We start from the raw sequence: 9340 nt of genomic DNA, 5'->3' as shown, positions 1-9340 counted from the left end.
TAGCCAAAGCCCTGAATTAGAACTTGTAACTTACTAGGCTGTGAGAAAATAAATTTCTCTTTGTTAAAGCTATCCACTTGTGGTATTTCTGTTATGGCAGCACTAGATGACTAAGACATGTACACTATATACCAGACTTTATAGGTGATATGTTGTAGAGACTGTGATGTCTGCTATCTTACTCTGAAGAGTATTGATTGTTCCCCTTCCATGTTTTGTTATTAATTTTGTATTGCTTTATTACTTCTCCATATATTTATTTTTCAGGGTTTGATTAATTTGCTTTTTTTTTCTACTTTTTCCTTTCAAATTTGTGCTATTGTTTTCTTCCCGTTAACAATTATTGTCTCTGTCCCTGAACTCACCAAAAAAACCAAACCCACTTCCATCCAGTCGATTCCTACTCATAGCGACCCTATTGTAGGACAGTGTAGAACTGCCGCATAGAGTATCCAAGGAGTGCCTGGCAGATTTGAACTGCCGACCTCTTGGTTAACAGCCGTAGCACTTAGCCACTATGCCACCAGGGTTTCCTTTCCTAACAAATGAACTACTATTTCACCCCCAATGTACTTTTCTCAATTGTATTGATATATATAATTCCATCTACTTCCTCTTCCACTCTAATAAAATTAAACCTTTGGGATACTTATACTACAGTTCTGTCTGTCCTCTGTCTTCTGTCCACCCTCCAGCAGCCCTGACCAAATAAATCCATTGGAATATTTTTACTTTCAACCTCTCCATGATTGCTTCTAATTCCTGTTTGTTGCTTAGCGTGTACTTATTTTATCTAGGCTATCATCAGATTTCCCTCTACGGTGTGTGACTTCTCTTTCAAGAGTCTTTGTTTTTACATTTATATTTTATAATCTCAATGAGTCTATACATACTGATACAAAGTTAATAATCTAGAGAGACAACTATAATTACTTGAAAATTCATTGTTCACCACTGTTTCTTCCCTTCTTCCTGTTCTGATATATGCATTTTCTAATTACACCCTTTTCTCTTACTTTTTTCGGTTGTAGTCTACTTCTTTCCTAACCCTGTCCCAGTTCTCCAATTATCATCTTCATGCGCTATGGAGACAGGCTTGGACTAGTTCTCCATACTGGGTCCCACTACACAATGAAAAGACAAAGGCCTCATTTTCACTCAGTTGCCTGTACTATTCAGAAGGTTTTTACTTAAGAAAGGCAGATATGTTTGAATTGGTAGAAAAGGGGTTGAGTTTAGGTGACCATTTTTTCATAATTCTTACATTCACTCAACAAATTCTTTTAAAGTAACTGTTACATGTTTAAGACTCTCCTCAGCCTCATTGATATAAAAAAAACCCTGATATAGCAATGAAGAAAACAGATGAAGTCCTTATTCACATGGAACTTATATCTGATTGTTGCTGTTGTTAGGTGTCGTTCAGTCAGTTTGGACTCATAGCGACCCTATGTACCACACAATGAAACACTGCCCTCTCCTGTGCCATCCTCACAATATTTCTTATGCTTGAGCTCATTGTTGTAGCCACTGTGTCAATCCACCTCGTTGAGGGTCTTCCTCTTCTCCGCAGACGCTGTACTTTGCCGAGCATGATGTCCTTCTCCAGGGACTGATTCATCACGAAAACATGTCCAAAGAATGTAAGACACAGTCTCCCCATCCTTGCTTTTAAGGAGCATTCTGGTTGTATTTCTTCTAAGACAGATTTGTTTGTTCTTTGGCAGTCCATGGTATATTCAATATTCTTTGCCAACATCATATTCAGGCGTCAGTTCTTCTTTGGTCTTCCTTATTCATTGTCCAGCTTTCACACGTATATGATGCAAATGAAAATACCATGACTTGGGTCAGGCACACCTTAGTCTTCAGGTGACATTTTTGCTTTTCAACACTTTAAAGCAGTCCTTTTCTCAGATTATTTGCTCAGTAAATCTGTATGCTGAGCAAATAATCTAAGAAGCTGAGCAAATAATATATCTGGTCAGAGGTGCATAAAATAAATTATTAAATAGGAATACACACACACAGTAAGATGGTGATAAGTTTTATGAAGATAAATAAAGCCAGATAAGAGGATAGGCTGTGACAGGATGGGAGTGAAAAATACTTGATATGGTGGTTGTCTTAGTTATCTAGTGCTGCTATTACAGAAAGATCACAAGTGGATGACTTAAACAAGCAGAAATACATTTTCCCACAGTTTAGGAGGTTAAAAGTCCAGATTTAGAGGGTCAGCCCTAGGAGAATGCTCTCTTTCTCTGTCAGCTCTGGAGGAAGGTCCTTGTCTCTTCAGCTTCTGTTTCCTGGTTCCTTAGAGATCTCCATGTGTCTTGGCATCTATCTTACCCCATCTATGCTTACTGGAGTGCTTATTTAATCTCTGTTATGTCTCCAAAGAGATTGACTCAAGGTACATCCTACACTAATCTTGCCTCATTAACATACCAAAGACACCGAGTTCCCAAATGGGATTATAACCACAGGCATAGAGGTTAGGATTTACAAAGTTTATTTGGAGGGACACTATTCAAACCATAACAGTGATCAACAAAACTTTCTCTAGGAGTGAGATTTGGAAAGGGACCTGAAGGGAGAAAGCCAGACTGATATTTGGTGGAGGAGAATTGCAGGTAGAACAAACAGCAAGTTGAGTTACTGAAACAGGAAGTGTGCCTGGCTTCTTGATAAGGCCAGGATGGTTGAAAGGAGGTGAACAAGATGTAGAGATCTACAAAAAAATCATATCGGTACTGTACAAAGTTACCAGATATTGTAGATTTTTGTAGACTGTAAAGAATTAAATTTTATTCTATGGGTTTTTGCACATCATAATGACATTATTGACATGCCTTTTTATACTTTTCTTCTGACTGCCTTGCATGAAATAGACTGAAAGTGGGGAAATATGAGGAAGTATTGTGGAGTAATAATGGAAACAGGACCAGAACCCCTACTCTCCCCTTTCTTTTGTATTTAAACCATATACGGCTCTACTTTCTTCATTAAGAAATTTCTTAAGCCTTCTTTAATTATTATAACAGCTAGGCCAACTCAAGTACTACAGCATAATTTGCTTTGTGACTATATAAACTGTAGTAATATATACTAATGGTTTGATAAGTGTTAGACTACTTCCCTCACAGAAAGTATATATCCCTTAAAGGCAGAAACCAACAGTTTATCATCCATTGAATGTAACAGCATGCTGAGCATATGGTAGCAGCTCTATAAATGTAATAAATGCATTGATTATAGCTTCCTTGAAATATTTTTTAATATGTAGATTTGCAAGATTGTTTGGGTTTCAGTAACATCTAAGGGGATTGCTTTGACTCATTTATGTATAATATGGTGATCTAAAACACTGAAATCTTCTTATCAAAAGGCTTCTTTAATATATTTTTAACACCAAATTTAAATGTGATAAAGAAATAGTGATTGGATTGTTGTATCTAAAATACAAAGTAAAGCATTTGGGATAGTATCATCTAACCCAGTCAAAAACCCAGTGCCGTCGAGTTGATTCTGACTCATAGCGACCCTATAAAAAAAAAAATAGTGGCACTTAAATACCTGAAGGATTTTAACATTGAAAGAAAACATGGACCCCTCTTTGATTTGACATTTAATACTTCAATATGTAGTAAGGTTCCACCTTGGAAAGATTAGACTGATACTGGCCTGAAGGCTGCTTTAACAAACCAGATGATTCCATCACATATCAAAAGAAGAAAGGTAAATATAGTGTGGTTAGAAAATACTTTTGGGTCACAGTGCAATGTGAATTTATCCGGCATATGTAGTTAACATCTTTTTTAATCACTCAAAAAGTGTTGATTGAATGTTTCCTAAGCATCTGCCATGTTGCTATAGAGGACAGATACTAAAAATACAGTCCCTGCCTTCACTGCTTGGAGGCAAAATTGTTAGTGGTGACAGACTCTAAACAAAAAACTACATAAAACAAATCCTGGTCCATCTCTGCAATCAGTGTAGAAGGGATCGAAGGACTCGCTTGCTGTATGGAAGGGAGAAAATACGAGATGCTGACACACCTATACTATGACCAAAAGAGGGATGGCTGTTATCATATTATAATCCCAACTGGGCTACTAATTATTGTGTTTTGGACTTCAGTTATAGTAACTCTCAAACATCATGACTTTCATTGCTCTTAAAATTTAAATTTATAGATTCATTCAACCTACAAACCAGGTTATATTACATTAGTGAAGACAGAGACAATAATCTAAGTTGATGGCTAAGGCAGTCAGGGAAGGGCTGTCTGAGAGAAGGACTCTCTAATAGCCTATGACAACCATGAGCTACATAGTAATACAATATTAGAACATCTTTGAGTCTGCAATAAATCACACTTAGTTCTTAATTCTGGAACCACTAGTAACTAACTGAATATCCCTAGGCAAGTAGTTTTCATTTCTTAGACCTCAGGCTTCTAATATTTAACATAGATTAGGGTTGTTATTAAGATGAAATGAGATAATATTTGTCCTAACAATACCTAGCACATGGTAGGTGCTCACTTTTTATATTCTTCCAATGCCATTTCTCATCTTTCTCTGTGTCCCAATTGCTCTCTCCAACACACACACTGACATATACGCACAAACTGCCATGGAAGACCAAGTAGAGGGATGCAGATTTATATTTAGATAAACATTAGGAATGAAAGGCACCTGAGTGAATATTCGATATGCCATGCCAGGCTATAGACATCCTTTGAAGAGCTTTCTAGGGTTAAGGGACCTCTGAGCCATCCATTCCATTTCATAAGAGCAGCTCATTCTTTATAGATTTTACATATTGTGTTCCTGTGTGAGAAATATGTAGAAGGATTCGGATTTAAAAAAAAAAAACCACCAATTATTTGGTCTACCATCTCCCATTTGTAAATGTAGAAATAGGCTCTAAACAGTTAAATTACTTCACAAATTTATGGTAGAGAAGCTAAGGCTTTAAACCTGTCTTGTGACTTTCTAACCCTCTACTGTACTTCTTTCAGTACAGCACACTGACTTCCATACATTAAAATAAATTAAGGTTAGATATAAGAAAGAACTTCCTCAAGCCTTACAGTACACAGATTTGTGATAATCCAAAAACTACCATGTCAGCATCCTGGGGCTCCACTGATCATTCGTGACTAGCAAACACTGCTAACAGTTACATCACTCTTCTTATCTTTCTGTCTTTTGAGTCATTGACCTTTCTAGTAAGTCTCTGCATGGTGTTTGCGCGGCATTTGAGTTATAGTAACTCTTAAAGCAACCATACTACCTCCTTCGGAAAATATGGAAGTCAGTGTCAATTGCAAAGCATATTTTATAAAATATTAACAAATGTTTCAAGACCAGATTACATGCCTTTTACTAGTCAGTAGTAGATGATTAAAGAACTCCTTAGTACAATTAAAGAGCAATTACTTACATGAAAATAGAAAATAAGTTAACACAAGCAGTGGAGGATAAAAATTGCTCATACCATCATGAAACTTTTTAAGTGATTTTTTTTAAGAAAAATATTTTAAAGATGCCAGCTCTATAAATATAAATTTCCTGCCTATCTGCCTTTCTTTCTCTCTTCTCTTTGTGTAAACATACCCATAGTTTCCCAGCAGGTTCAAACACAGATGGCCGCCTTATTGTGACAGAAGCAAAAATGCTACATTAATGTTTAACAGGATTAAAAATCCTCTTGGCAGCAGTGGCATATGTTACCAGTTAATTGTTGCACTGGAAGCTTCCCTGCTGTTTTAAAACAAGGACTCATTTTACATGCTTTCTGCAGAGCAGCATGAAATGTCAAATTTGTTGGGATAAGTTTTGTATTTAGTTTGGCAAAAATTAGTCATAAAGAAGACAAGGTTTCTACACTATCAAACTGTTTGTGGGTCTAAATAATAGTGGATTGCAATGTTGTTTTTGGAAAAGAGGAGCCAGTATTCCCTATGTGGTCAGTCAGAATTAAGTGAATAACACAGGATACTCCAGAGATGGTCAATGATTTTAGCATCTTTTATTAATTATTTTACATGATTGATACCTTAACTACAGCAGCCTGGTGTACATAGGAAGTGTTATCAGAGCACAAAATAGAATAACCTAGATTTACCTTTACAAAGAAATGGTAAGCAAGGTGTCTTTCATGCCATACCAACAAAATATTTCAATTCTACAAAAACATAAACATCAGCTATACAAGTGGACCTCACCAGATGGAAAACACAGGAATCAAATCGACTACATCTGTGGAAAGTCAAAACAAGGCCAGGGGCTGACAGTGCAACAGACCACCAATTGGTCCTATGCAAGTGCAAGTTGAAGCTGAAGAAAATTGAAACAAATCCACAGGAATCATATATGACCTTGAGTATATTCCACCTGAATTTGGAGACCATCTCAAGTATAGATTTGACACACTGAACACTAGTGACTGAAGACAAGATGAGTTGTGAGATGCAGAAAGCAAAAGGTTGTTAAAAATACAGGAAAAAAATAAAAGACCAAAATGGGTGTCAGAAGAGACTCTGAAACTTACTCTTGAAAGTAGAGTAGATAAAGCAAATGGAAGAAATGACAAAGTAAAAGAGCTGAACAGAGAATTTCAAAGGGCAGCTCCAGAAGACAAAATAAAGTATTATAATGAAATGTGCAAACACTTGGAGTTAGAAAACAAAAAGTGTAGAACGCACTTGGCACTTCTCAAGCTCAAAGAACTGAAGAAAAAATTCAGTCCTTAAATTGCAATTTTGAAGAGTTCTGTGGGCAAAATATTGAATGATGCAGGACAGATTCTATGGGCAAAATACTGAACAACACAGGAAGCATCAAAAGAAGACGGGGGAGGTGGAGCCAAGATGGCGGAAAAAACAGATGCTTCAGGAGAGCCCTCTTTACAACAAAGACCCGAAAAACAAGGGAAACGAGTATACTTATGAAAAGCTAGGAGCCCTGAGCATCAAAGGCAAGCTTAGAAAACCAACAGAGGGGCAGAAGGAGGAAGAGATGGTTCGGAAGCGGAGAGGATTTACGGGACCAGATCACGGGGAGCCCTCAGGCACCATTCCGGGAGCCGCAGTGATGGTGGGCTAGTACTAGAATTCGGCCGCAGTTTCCTCAGGGAGAAACAGCCAGCCACACAGCCTACTCAAACCTCCGGAACCAAGAAGAATGGCGCTCTCGGCAAAAGCTAAGTACTTGCAAATATTTTATTGCACCACCGCCCTCATCGTCCCCAAGCCGGCTTCAGTGGCTGAATTCCTTGGGGCTGAGATAGGCACTGTTGAGTGCCTACAGCCATCCTCCCTGCCTTGAAGAAGGAAAAAATTTGCATTTGGGGGAAAAGAAAATTTGCTGCTCCACAACCCGGGGGAGCTCAGGACAGAAGGGGCTCCTGTCTAGACATAAACAGTCTGTGGACTTTGAGCACCTTTCCCCTCTGCATGGACCTGTGTGGGCCTATTTCAGGAGAATAGGACCCTGTTGGCAGACTCCAACCATTTCAGCTCTGTGGTGGAGAGGTGGTTGTTTGATGTTTGACATTGCTTTCCCTGTTAAACAGGGTCCTCACCTACCCACATCAGGGACCTAAGGACTTGTAGCTCCACTCAGGTCACCCAGCCACCCATGACAGGGGTCCAAAGATAACTGGTACCTCTCAGTTCTTATAACCAAAAACATTGGGTGCCCATTGTCCATCTGCAAAACCCACCCACCTGTACACTCTAGGGAACAGGGACACACTTTCCTCAGAGACACTCAGGGGTCAGTTCTCAATCCAATGCCTTGTTCAGAGTGTGACCCCCTGCTACAACCAGATACACATACCTACACCAATCACCGCTACCCCTCTAAGGCTGTAGGACAGAGCCTGTACCACACACTTGATGATCAGCTACCTGGACACCTGAGCTGAATTCATACAAGAAAAGTGAAAGGACACCTAGACTGATATACCTGATAACAGCTCTAGCCATCTGGGGACAGGACGTCAGAGTGCCAAAGGAGAAAATAATCAAGCTAGCTCACTCAAGCAACCCATTTGGGCATAGCAAAACAAAACAAAACAAGAGCCTACGACAAAGGAAGCAAAAATAAACTAACACGATAACTTATAGATGGCTCAGAGACAACATTCAATATCAAGTCACATAAAGAAACAGACCATGATCACCTCAACAAGCTCTCAAAATAAAGAATCCAGGGATCTTCTAGACAAAAGTGCATTCCTGGAATTACCAGAGGCAGAATACAAAAGTTTAATATACAGAACCCTTCAAGACATCAGGAAGGAAATGAGGCAACATGCAGAACAAGCCAGGGAACCCACAGATAAAGCTACTGAAGAAATTGAAAGATTGTTCAGGAACATAATGAAAAATTTAAAAAGTCAGAAAAATCCATAGAGAGACAGCAATCAGAAATTCAGAAGGTTAACAATAAAATTACAGAAGTAGACAACTCAATAGAAAGTTAGAGGAGCAGAATTGATCAAGTGGAAGGCGGAATTTCTGAACTTGAAGATAAATCACTTGGCACTAATATATTTGAAGAAAAATCAGATGAAAGAATTAAAAAAAATTAAGAAAACCTTAAGAATCATGTGGGATTCCATCAAGAGAAATAACCTAAGAGTGATTGGAGTACGGGAACAGGGATGGATAACAGAAAATACAGAGAGAATTGTTGAAGATTTATTGGCAGAAAACTCTCCTGATACTGTGAAAGATGAGAATATATCTATCTGAGATGCTCATCGAACTCCACATAAGGTAGATGTTAAAAGAAAGTCACCAGGACATATTGTAATCAAACTTGCTAAAACCAAAGATAAAGAGAGAATTTTAAGACCAGTGAGGGATAAACGAAAACTCACCTACAAAGGAGAGGCAATGAGAATAAGCTCGGACTACTCGGCAGAAACCATGCTGGAAAGAAGGCAATGGGATGACTTATTTAAAAAATTGAAGGAAAAAGATTGCCAGCCAAAAATCCTGCATCCAGCAAAACTGTCTCTTAAATATGAAGGTGAAATTAGGGCATTTCCAGATAAGCAGAAGATTACGGAATTCATAAAAACAAAACCAAAACTACAAGAAATACTAAACGGAGTTCTTTGGTTAGGAAATCAATAATATCAGGTATTAACCCAAGACTAGAACACTGGGCAGAACAATCAGAATTCAACCCAGACAGGGAAATCAAAAAAACAAAGAGAGATTAAAAAAAAAAAAAAACTCAAAACAGGGTAACAGCGATATTATTATACGAAAGAAGACAACATTAAAACAATAAAGAGGGCCTAAGAAATGTAATCA

Source organism: Loxodonta africana, chromosome X (genome assembly GCF_030014295.1).
Source record: "Loxodonta africana isolate mLoxAfr1 chromosome X, mLoxAfr1.hap2, whole genome shotgun sequence".
Classification (NCBI taxonomy): domain Eukaryota; kingdom Metazoa; phylum Chordata; class Mammalia; order Proboscidea; family Elephantidae; genus Loxodonta; species Loxodonta africana.
The sequence above is the reverse complement of the archived record's forward strand: the minus strand, read 5'-3'. Positions refer to the sequence as shown.